Below are 9,722 nucleotides of genomic sequence, written 5' to 3'. Positions count from 1 at the left end.
AGTTTTGCAGGTCATTCATGAGTTCAGTGATATTGGACTTTTTCTTGTTCATAACAAAGTTGTTCACGAACTCATGAAAGTCAGGGGATAGGCTTTCCAAGATGATGCCAACCTGGGTGGCTTCATCGATCCTGGCACCATTGAGTTCCGCATCATGGAGGTGATCAATCATGTTCAAAACATGTGTCTTGACTGAAGAACCTTTCTTCATCTTGTCATTCATGAAAGCCCTTACGGCATCCAAACGAGCCTTTTCAGAGGGAGCGCCGAACATGGCTTCTAGAGACTCCATTATCTCATAAGCAGTTTCCATCTCCTCATGCTTCTTGCGAAGCACATCGCTCATACTGGCTAGCATAAAGCACTTGGCTTTGTTGTTGGCCTTAATCCAGCGATTATAAGGCTCCCTTACGATTTTGGATGCGTTTACCGTGGGTTCAGGAGGACATTCCAGACCAATAGTATGTTCATGTTATTTTTCCACTTAGCATAGTTATCACCGTCTAATTTTTCAGTCGCTAGTAGTGTGATAATGGGATTTGACATATTGCTGGAAATAAATAGGATATTCATCTAATCAATTTATGTGCATGAATATCAAGGCATGTTAATTTTTGGCACAATTAAATATGATGCATGATGCACATGAAAAATACATAAATCATGTTTTAATTTTAGGTGCCAACGATAATCTACTTTTCCACATACAAAGTGTACCTTTGGGTAGTCAAGTTATATGCCAATTAGACCGAGACTCTTCTCAGTTAATAAATATAGTCAAAATATCTCATATTTTCATATTTATTAACTACCGTTATTTTCAGTCAAAATATAACCAACAGATTTGATTATATTTTATGAGTGTAACCCACCGTTTCAGATCCCATAGACTTAACTCCGGATTGCTACCTTTGGGTAGTCAATTCAGAAATACATCCTGAAATCTTATCTCTAGGAAGCCAACCTTGTTATTGATCCGGCAAGGACACTCTCCTTTAGGAGGGAGATTCAATGTTGCCGCAAAGCCCCTTTCCGGATCTCACGGTATGGCCATTTTCGGTCAAAGTTCTCTGATTTTTTTCCTCCAAAATTGATGAAAATAAGTGAATTTTGGCCCAAAAAATAGATTCGTGGGGTATGCCCTGCCATGATTGTAGAGCTCAAAAAGTCCTTCGATTTAGTATATTATAGGCCCAGTAACGATATCTAGATAAAAAGTTATGGCCGTGGGCTATGCCCAGATGTAATTTTTGAGGTCGAAAAGAGCTTCGATTTGGTATATTATAGGCCCAGTAACGATATCTAGATAAAAAGTTATGGCCGTGGGCTATGCCCAGATGTAATTTTTGAGGTCGAAAAGAGCTTCGATTTGGTATATTATAGGCCCAGTAACGATATCTAGATAAAAAGTTATGGCCGTGGGCTATGCCCAGATGTAATTTTTGAGGTCGAAAAGAGCTTCGATTTGGTATATTATATGCCCAGTAACGATTTGTAGATAAATAGTTATGGCCGTTTTCAGTCACAATTATCCGATTTTTTTCTCCAAAACTGCTGAAAACGAGTGAAATTTGGCCCGAAAAATTGGGTTGGAGGGCTCTACCCAGCGATGATTGTAGAGCTCGAACAGAGCTTCAATTTAGTATATTATAGGCCCAGTAACGATTTGTAGATAAAAAGTTATGGCCGTTTTCAGTCATAGTTCTCCGATTTTTTCCCTCCGAAACTGAGGAAAACAAGTGAATTTTGGCCTGAAAAATTGGGTTAGCGGGCTATGCCCTTCCATGATTGTAGAGCTAAAAAAGAGCTCCAATTTGGTATATTATAGGCCCAGTAACAATTTGTAGATAAAAACTTATGGCCGTTTTCAATCACAATTCTCCGATTTTTTTCCACCAAAACCGATGAAAACAAGTGAATTTTGGCCCAAAAAATTTGATTGGTGGGCTATGGCCTCCCATGATTGTAGAGCTCGAAAGAGCTTCGATTTGGTATATTATAGGCCCAGTAACAATTTGTAGATAAAAAGTTATGGCCGTTTTCAGTCAGAGTTCTCTGATTCTTTTCCTCTGAAACTGATGAAAACAAGTGAATTTTGGCCTGAAAAATTGGGTTGGCGAGCTATGCCCTACCATGATAGTAGAGCTCAAAAAGAGCTTCAATTTGGTATATTATAGGCCCAGTAACGATATCAAGATAAAAAGTTATGGCCGTTTTCTGTCACTGTTCTCCGATTGTTTTCCTCCAAGACCGATGAAAACAAGTGAATTTTGGCCCAAAAAATTTGATTGGCGGGTTATGGCCTCCCATAATTGTAGAGATCGAAAAGAGCTTTGATTTGGTATATTATAGGCCCAGTAACGATATCTAGATAAAAAGTTATTGTCATTTTCTGTCACAGTTCTCTGATTTCTTTCCTCCAAAACTGATGAAAACAAGTGAATTTTTGCACAAAAAATTGGATTTGTGGGCTAGACCCTGCCATGATTGTAGAGCCTGAATAGAGCGTCGATTTGGTATATTATAAGCCAAGTAACGATATGAAGATAAGAAGTTATGGCCGTTTTCAGTCTCAGTTCTCTGATTTTATTTCTCCGAAACAAATGAAAACAAGTGAATTTTGGCCTGAAAAATTGGGTTGGCGAACTATGCCCTTCCGTGATTGTAGAGCTTAAAAAGAGCTTCGATTTGGTATATTATAGGCCCAGTAACGATATCTAGATAAAAAGTTATCGCAGTAGGCTATGCCCAGATGTAATTTTTGACGTCGAAAAGAGCTTCGATTTGGTATATTATATGCCTAGTAACGATTTGTAGATAAATAGTTATGGTCGTTTTCAGTCATAGTTATCTGATTTTTTTCTCCAAAACTGATGAAAACGAGTGAAATTTGGCTCGAAAAATTGGGTTGGAGGGCTATACCCAGCGATGATTGTAGAGCTCGAACAGAGCTTCAATTTACTATATTATAGGCCCAGTAACGATTTGTAGATAAAAAGTTATGTCCATTTTCAGTCACAGTTCTCCGATTTTCTTCCTCCGAAACTGATAAAAACAAGTGAATTTAGTCCTGAAAAATTGGGTTGGCGGGCTATGCCCTACCATGATTGTAGAGCTCGAAAAGAGCTTCGATTTGGTATATTATAGGCCTAGTAAAGATTTGTAGAGAAAAAGTTATAACCGTTTTCTGTAACAGTTTTCTGATTTTTTACCTCCGAAACTGATGAAAACAAGTGAATTTAGGCCCAAAAAATTGGGTTGGCGGGCTTTGCCCTACCATGATTGTAGAGCTCAAAAAATGCTTCGAATTGGTATATTATAGGCCCAGTCATGATTTCGAGCTAAAAAGTTGTGGCCGTTTTCTGTCACAGTTCTCTGATTTTTTTCCTCCGAAACTAATGAAAACTAGTGAATTTTGGCACAAGAAATTAGGTTGGTGCGCTACGCCCTATCATGATTGTTGAGCTCGAAAAGTGCTTCGATTTGGTATATTATAGGCCCAGTAACGATTTGTAGATAAAAACTTACGGCCGTTTTCATTCGTAGTTTTCTGATTTTTTTCTCCAAAACTGATGAAAAGAAGTGAATTTTGGCTGGAAAATTTGGGTTGCAGGGCTATGCCCTACGGTGATTGTAGAGCCCGAACAGAGCTTCGATTTTGTGTAATATATGCTCAGTAACAATTTCTAGATAAAAAGTTATGGACGTTTTCAATCACATTTTTCTGATTTTTTACCTCTGAAACTGATGAAAACAACTGAATTTAGGCCTGAAAAAATTGGGTTGGTGGGCTATTCCCTATCATGATTGTAGAGCACGAAAAGAGATTCGATTTGGTATATTATAGGCCCAGTAACGATTTTGAGCTAAAAAGTTATGGTCGTTTTCTGTCACAGTTCTCCGATTTTTTTCCTCCGAAACTGATGAAAACTAGTGAATTTTGGCCCGAAAAATTAGGTTGGTGGGCTACGCCCTATCTTGATTGTTGAGCTCGAAAAGTGCTTCGATTTGGTATATTATAGGCCCAGTAACGATTCGTAGATAACAAGTTATGGCCGTTTTGATTCGCAGTTTTTCGATTTTTTACTCCAACACTGATGAAAACAAGTGAATTTTGGCCGGAAAAATTGGGTTGGAGGCCTATGCCCTATATCAATTGTAGAGCTCGAACAGAGCTTCGATTTTGTATAATATACGCTCAGTAACAATTTCTAGATAAAAAGTTATGGATGTTTTCAATCACAGTTTTCTGATTTTTTACCTCTGAAACTGATGAAAACAAGTGAATTTAGGCCTGAAAAATTGGTTGGCGGGCTATTCCCTACCATGAATCGTAGAGCTCAAAAAGGGCTTTGATTTGGTATATTATAGGCCCAGTAACGATTTCGAGCTAAAAAGTTATGGCCGTTTTCTGTCACAGTTCTCGGAGTTTTTTCCTCCGAAACTGATGAAAACTAGTGAATTTTGGCCCGAGCAATTAGGCTGGTCAGCTACACCCTATCTTGATTGTTGAGCTCGAAAAGAGCTTCGATTTGGTATATTATAGGCCCAGTAACGATTTGTAGATAAAAAGTTATGGCCGTTTTCAGTCAAAGTTCTCCGATTTTATTCCTCCGAAACTGATGAAAATAAGTGAATTTTGGCCTAAAAAATTGGGTTGGCGGAATATGCCCTACCATGATTGTAGCGCTCAAAAAGGGCTTTGATTTGGAATATTATAAGCGTAGTAATGATATAAAGATAAGAAGTTATGGCCGTTTTCAGTTACAGCTCTCTGATTTTATTCCTCCGAAACTGATGAAAACAAGTGAATTTTGGCCTGAAAAATTGGGTTGGCGGGCTATGCCCTACCATGATTGTAGAACTCGAAAAGAGCTTCGATTTGGTATATTATAGGCCCAGTAACCATATCTAGATAAAAAGTTATGGCCGTTTTCTGTAACAGTTCTCTGATTTTTTTCCTCCAAAACTGATGAAAACTAGTGAATTTTGGCCCAAAAAATTGGATTGGTGTGCTATGGCATGCCATGATTATAGAGGTCGAAAAGGGCTTCGATTTGCTATATTATAGGCCCAACAACGAATTGTAGATAAAAAGTTATGGCCGTTTTCAGTTACAATTCTCCGATTTTATTCCACCGAAACTGATGAAAACAAGTGAAGTTTAGCCTGAAAAATTGGGTTGGCGGGCTAAGCCCTTCCATGATTTTAGAGCTTAAAAAGAGCTTCGATTTGGTGTATTATAGGCCCTGTAACGATATCAAGATAAAAAGTTATGACCGTTTTCAGTCACAGTTCTCCGATTTCTTTCCTCTGAAACTGATGAAAACTAGTGAATTTTGGCCCAAAAAATTGGGTTGGCGGGCTATGCCCTACCATGATTGTTGAGCTCGAAAAGAGCTTCAATTTGGTATATTATAGGCCCAGTAAAGATTTGTAGATAAAAATTTATGGCTGTTTTCAGTCACAGTTCACTGATTTTTATCTCCAAAACAGATGAAAACAAGTGAATTTTGGCCGGAAAAATTGGGTTGGAGGGCTATGCCAGGCGGTGATTGTAGAGCTCGAACAGAGCTTTGATTTGGTATATTATAGGCTCAGTAACGATTTCTAGATAAAAAGTTATGGCCGTTTTCAGTAACAGTTTTCTGATTTTTTACCTCCGAAACTGATGAAAACAAATGAATTTAGGCCTGAAAAATTGGGTTGGCAGGCTATGCCCTACCATGATTGTAGAGCTCAAAAAGTGCTTTGATTTGGTATATTGTAGGCCCAGTAACGATTTCGAGCTAAAAAGTTGTAGTCGTTTTCTGTCACAGTTCTCCAATTTTTTTCCACCGAAACTGATGAAAACTAGTGAATTTTGGCCCGAGAAATTAGGTTGGTGGGCTACGCCCTATCATGATTGTTGAGCTCAAAAAGAGCTTCGATTTGGTATATTATAGGCCTAGTAACGATTTGTAGATAAAAAGTTATGGCCGTTTTCATTCGTAGTTTTCTGATTTTTTTCTCCAAAACTGATGAAAACAAGTGAATTTTGGCCGGAAAAATTGGGTTGGTGGGCTATGCCCTACAGGGATTGTAGAACCCGAACAGAGCTTCGATTTTGTATAATATACGCTCAGTAACAATTTCTAGATAAAAAGTTATGGACGTTTTCAATCACAGTTTTTCAATTTTTTACCTTTGAAACTGATGAAAACAAGTGAATTTAGGCCTGACAAAACGGGTTAGCGGGCTATTCCCTACTATGATTGTAGAGCTCAAAAAGAGCTTTGATTTTGTATATTATAGGCCCAGTAACGATACCTAGATAAAGTTATGGCCGTTTTCTGTCACAGTTCTCCGATTTTTTTCCTCCGAAACTGAGGAAAACAAGTGAATTTTGGCCAGAAAATTTGGGTTGGCAGACGATGCCCTACCATGATTGTAGAGCTCAAAAGGAGCTTCGATTTGGTATATTATAGGCCCAGTAACGATATAAAGATAAAAAGTTATGGCCGTTTTCAGTCACAGTTCTCCGATTTTTTTCCTCCGAAACTGTTGAAAACTAGTGAATTTTGGCCCAAAAAATTGGGTTGGCGGGCTATGCCCAAATATGATTTTTGAGTTCTAAAAGTGCTTTAATTTGGTATATAATAGGAACAGTAACAATTTGTAGATAAAAAGTTATAGCCATTTTCAGTCACAGTTTTTCGATTTTTTATCTTCGAAACTGATGAAAACAAGTGAATTTAGTCCTGAAAAATTGCGTTGGCAGGCTAGGCCCCTCCATGATTGTAGAGCTCGAAGAGAGCTTCGATTTGCTATATTATAGGCCCAGTAACGATATCTAGATAAAAAGTTATGGCCGTTTTCTGTCACAGTTCTCCGATTTTTTTCCTCCAAAACTGATGAAAACATGTGACTTTTGGCCAAAAGATTGGATTAGTGGACTATGCCCTTCAATGATTGTAGAGCTCGAAAAGATCTTCAATTTGGTATATTATAGGCCTAGTAACGATTTGTAGATAAAACGTTATGGCCGTTTTCAGTCATAGTTCTCTGATTTTTTTCCTCTGAAATTGATGAAAACAAGTGAATTTTAGCCTGAAAAATTAGATTGGCGGGCCACACCCTACCATGATTTTAGAGCTCAAAAAGTGCTTTGAGTTGGTATATTATAGGCCCAGTAACGATATTTAGATAACAAGTTATGGCCGTTTTCTGTCACAGGTCTCCGATTTTTTTCCACCAAAACTTATGAAAGAAGTGAATTTTGGCCCAAAAAATTGTATTTGTGGGCTATGGCCTTCCATGATTATAGAGCTCGATAAGTGCTTCGATTTGGTATATTATAGGCCCAGTAACGATTTATAGATAAAAAGTTATGGCCGTTTTCAGTCATATTTCTCCGATTTTATTCCTCCGAAACTGATGAAAACAAGTGAATTTTGGCCTGAAAAATTGGGTTGGCGGGTTATATCCTGCCATGATTGTAGAGCTCGAAAAGAGCTTCGATTTGGTATATTATAGGCCCCGTAACGATATCTAGATAAAAAGTTATGGCCGTTTTCTGTCACAGTTCTCTGATTTTTTTTCTCCGACACTGAGGAAAACTAGTGAATTTTGACCCGAAAAATTGAGTTCACGGGGTACGCCTTACCATGATTGTTGAGCTCGAAAAGAGCTTCGATTTGGTATATTATAGGCCCAGTAACGATATCTAGATAAAAAGTTATGGCCGTTTTCAGTCACAGTTTTCCGATTTTTTTCTCCAAAACTGACGAAAACAAGTGAATTTTTGCCGAAAAAACTGGGTTGGAGGGCTATACCCTGCGTTGATTGTACAGCTCGAACAGAGCTTCGATTTGGTATAATATACGCTCAGTAACGATTTCTAGATTAAAACTTATGGCCGTTTTCAGTCACAGTTTTTTGATTTTTTACCTCCAAAACTGATGAAAATATGTAAATTTAGGCCCAAAATATTGGGTTGGCGGGCTATTCCCTATCATGATTGTAGAGCTCGAAAAGAGCTTCGATTTGGTTTATTATAGGCCCAGTAACGAAACCTAGATAAAATGTTATGGCCGTTTTCTGTCACAGTTCTCCCATTTTTTTTCCTCCAAAACCGACGAAAACAAGTGAATTTTGGCCCAAAAAAATTGGATTAGTGGGCTATGTCCTGCCATGATTGTCGAGCTCGAAAAGAGCTTCGATTTGGTATATTATAGGCCCAGTATAGATTTGTAGATAAAACGTTATGGCCGTTTTCAGTCACAGTTCTCCTATTTTTTTCCTCCGAAACTGATGAAAACAAGTGAATTTTGGCCAGAAAAATTGGGTTGGCGAGCTATGCCCAACCATCATTGTAGAGCTCAAAAGGAGCTTCGATTTGGGATATTATAGGCCCAGTAATGATATCAAGAGAAAAAGTTATGACCATTTTTAGTTACAATTCTCGGATTTTTTTCCTCCGACACTGTTGAAAACTAGTGAATTTTGGCCCAAAAAATTGGGCTGGCGGGCTATGCCCAAATATGATTTTTGAGTTTGAAAGGAGCTTCGATTTGGTATATTATAGGCCCAGTAACGATTTGTAGATAAAAAGTTATGGCCGTTTTCCGTCACAGTTTTTCAATTATTTACCTCCGAAACTGATGAAAACAAGTGAATTTAGGCCCGAAAAATTGGGTTGGCAGGCTATGCCCTTCCATGATTGTAGAGCTCGAAGAGAGCTTTGATTTGGTATATTATAGGCCCAGTAACGATATCTAGATAAAAAGTTATGGCCGTTTTCTGTCACAGTTCCCTGATTTTTTTCCTCCAAAACTGATGAAAACAAGTGAATTTTGGCCAAAAGATTGGATTGGTGGACTATGCCCTTCAAAGATTGTAGAGCTCGAAAGATCTTCGATTTGGTATATTATAGGCCCAGTAACGATATCTACATAAAAAATATGGCCATTTTCAGACACAGTTCTCTGATTTTTTTCCTCTGAAACTGACGAAAACAAGTGAATTTTGGCGCCCAAAAAATTGGATTGGTGGGCTATGCCAGGCCATGATTGTAGAGCTTGAAAAGGGCTTCGAGTTGGCATATTATAGGGCCAGTAACGATATCTAGATAAAAAGTTATGGCCATTTTCAGACACAGTTCTCCAATTTTTTTTCTCCAAAACTAATTAAAACAAGTGAATTTTGACCTGAAAGATTTGCTTGGTGGGCTATGCCTTGCCATGATTGTAGAGCTCAAAAACAGCTTCTATTTGGTATATTACAAGCCTAGTAACGATATCAGGATAAAAAGTTATGGCTGTTTTCAGTCACAGTTCTCCAATTTTTCTCCTCCGAAACTGATGAAAACAAGTGAATTTTGGCCCGAAAAATTGGGTTTGACGGTTATACCGTTCCATGATTGTAGAACTCGAAAAGAGCTTCGATTTGGTATATTATAGGCCCTGTCACGAGTTGTAGATAAAAAGTTATGGCCGTTTTCAGTCATAGTTCTCCTATTTTTTTCCTTTGAAATTGATGAACACAAGTGAATTTTGGCCCGAAAAATTGAGTTCACGGGGTACGCCTTACCATGATTGTTGCGCTCGAAAAGAGCTTCGATTTGGTATATTATAGGCCCAATAACGATATCTAGATAAAAAGTTATGGCCGTTTTCAGTCAAAGTTCTCCGATTTTTTTCCGACAAAACTGATGAAAATAAGTAAATTTAGGCCCAAAATAT

This window comes from Morus notabilis, unplaced genomic scaffold (genome assembly GCF_000414095.1).
Source record: "Morus notabilis unplaced genomic scaffold, ASM41409v2 Scaffold370, whole genome shotgun sequence".
In the NCBI taxonomy this organism is placed as follows: Eukaryota; Viridiplantae; Streptophyta; class Magnoliopsida; order Rosales; family Moraceae; genus Morus; species Morus notabilis.
Note: the sequence above shows the minus strand (reverse complement) of the source record.